The sequence below is a fragment of the Danio rerio genome, chromosome 5 (genome assembly GCF_052040795.2).
Source record: "Danio rerio strain M-AB ecotype USA chromosome 5, GRCz13ab, whole genome shotgun sequence".
Classification (NCBI taxonomy): Eukaryota; Metazoa; Chordata; class Actinopteri; order Cypriniformes; family Danionidae; genus Danio; species Danio rerio.
Genome location: NC_141025.1, coordinates 33,921,224 through 33,924,290, shown reverse-complemented (window position 1 = coordinate 33,924,290; position 3,067 = coordinate 33,921,224).

Here is a 3,067-nt window from a genome sequence, read left to right as displayed (position 1 = left end):
ATAGGATTATGATTTCTTTAAAGGTTCCACGGATAGAGTTTTCATGTATTTTGATTGATTACAGGCTCAATGAAAGCAATCGTGGACATCAAGAGAAATGTTTTATACAGAGTTTTCTGTCAAATAAAGAACAGATAAAGCAAAACTGAAACAGTCGACTAAGGGGGGAAAAGCGCAGTAAAATAAAGAGAGTCCAAACAAAAGACATGCATTCGGTTATATAAGCGCAGTACGCATTAATCATTTTTGACAAGTTCATTTTTTTATGGCTGAAAGTTTTAAAGGTAAACAGATTTGGCCGGCTGTTTGTGAGGGATATGTTGCAATGCTTTTATATTGTCATCTTCCTGGCTTGATTAACTTGAAATGTGTAAGCCAGTCAGAATGGTGCTATTCAAGGTCAGTCTTGTACCATATATTGAAATACTAAGATTGGTGGCACAGTGGTTAGTACTTTCACCTCACGGCAAGAAAATCACTAGTTTGAGTCCAGGCTGGGCCAGTTGCCATTTCCGTGTGGAGTTTGCAAGTTCTTCCTGGGTTTGCGTGGGTGTCCTCTGGGTGCTCCGGTTTACCCGACAGTACAAAGCAGGGGTATGTACCATGTAGCCAACGAGGGTCACATAAGTTGCCGATGGGCCTGTTCTAAAAAAAAAAAAAGCTCACCATAGCACCACATACAGTAAGCTGCATCTAATATTTGTTGTAGCTGTTCTTTTTAAATCACACTTGCATTGGTGTAAAACTCAAAATGACAATAAGTTATACTGTATGTAAAAAAACTTTAAAAACTATTTCAGACTAATGAAGTGTTGCATATTGATATTTATCTGTTTCCTTCTTGTTAAATCATTGTTGACAAATATTGTGAGAAATCAGTGTCACACAAGTGTCACAGAGATAAATACTTATTAATTACTTATCATTACTTATTAATAATAGCATATAATTAAAAGTAAATTGAGAAAATGTGTTTTTTAAAAAGTATGCGTCTAACTGGTAGCCCTTCAAATTAATCGGTATTCAAAAACTCAGTTTCAAAAAAGGTTGGTGGCCCCTGGTCAAAAGACATGCACTATAGGTGAGTTGAATTAACTAAATTCACCATACTGTATGAGTGTGTGTACATGTGTGAATATATGGGTGTTTCCCAGTACTGGGTTGTGGCTGGAAGGGCATTCACAGTGTAAAACATATGCCAGAATAGTTGGTGGTTCGTTCCGCTGTGGCGACCCCTGATAAATAAGAGACTAAGCAGAAGGAAAAAGAATGAATGAATATGAAGATTCAAAGTAGTCAGTGCATGAGAGCAAATACTCAAAAGTACAACAATATTAAAACTTTTCTGAAAATTCTTTATACACTTTTGGGCTGCACAATCAACAACATCATTTGCATGTGTTTTTGATGCCTGTGACTATAATGACCTTAAAAGCATGCAGGCTATAATAAATTGTACCATTTGTAACTTTAACAACAAATAATTCTATTGAATATTTTTTTTATTTTTATCATTCAGTTACTGTACTTGAATACTGTTAGACTTGGAAAACGATAAAACACTTTACTTCAATTGTATGTTTATCTTTATAGACTGGTATGAAAATACTCACAACATATGCACTGTAAAACCCAACAGTGAACTTTATCAAATGAAATGAGTGTAGTTAACTCAAAATTTACTGTAAGTTAATTCTACTCAGGTGGCGCAGTAGGTAGTTCGCGTGGGTTTCCTCGGGGTGCTCCGGTTTCCCCCACAGTCCAAAGACATGCTATACAGGTGAATTGGGTAGTGTATGAGTGTGTGTGTATGTTTTCCAGAGATGGGTTACAGCTGGAAGGGCATCCGCTGTGTAAAAACGTGCTGGATAAGTTGGCGGTTCATTCTGCTGTGGTGACCCCGGATTAATAAAGGGACTAAGCCGAAAAGAAAATGAATGAATGAACAATTCTACTCATATGAAAAGAGTTTTAAACTCAGTTAAATTAATTAAATACCTCATTACTTCAACTTAAATGGAGTAAGTTCACAGATTAGTGTTTTAACTCAAATGGTTTGCAATCTGTTTCCTCAAAGGGTTTGAGTTGCATTAACTTATTGGGTTTGACAGTACTCAGGTGGTTTGAGTTCTCTTCATTTATTGGGTTTTACTGTGCTCAAATTGCTTTATTTACCCAAATGGATTAAGTTCACAGTACTCATTAGGATTAGTTTTTATAACTTAAATGATTTGTTGCAATCGTTTTCCTCAAATGGTTTGAGTTACCTTACCTTACCTTATTAGCTTATTGAGTTTTACAGTGTGCAAATACAGAAATGTACTGCAAATAGCACAGACCACAACGAAAATGTGTCAGGGGACCCCAAAAAGTTTATAGATTTTTTATTAGATTTTATGGAGATGCAAATAGTAAACATGAATTCATCAATCTCTGACTAAACAAGTGCATGGAAACACTTACAACACATGCAAATACACAAACATGCTGCAAATAGCCCACACAACAATGAAAATGTGTCAGGGGACCCAACAAAGTTTATAGATTGTTATTTTATGGAGATGCACTCCCACTGCAGAATCACCCCAATCAATCTAACAAATTCTTTCCAAAAACAGATATTAAGTCATTTGGTGAAATTGTATTCACATAGCAATATATCTTGCAAAATAAAAAAATATCACAATGCTAGATTTTTCCAATTTCGTAAAGCCTCAATACAATCTTAAAAAATATAAGAAATAAAGCTGTCACATGGGCGGTACCTTCAAAAACAAGCAAAAACTCAAAAATAAAATTCCATTGTAGTTTTCCATGAGCCTTTGGGTGACCTCTTGAGAGATGCCTGTCAGTCTTTAAGAAGCAGCAGACAAATGTTCAGACGGTGACGGCAGTATTTATGTCTTCATTGGCCTTTCCTGAGGACATCTATTGGAGTGGAATGGTGGATGGACCTTCCTGTTCCTGTACAAACTTTCTTGGTTGAACTATGAAAGGAAACAAATGGGACTAGAGCATTTCTGACTTCCTGTCCTTCCTTAGGAACTGTGACCTGTGGAGGCATGCG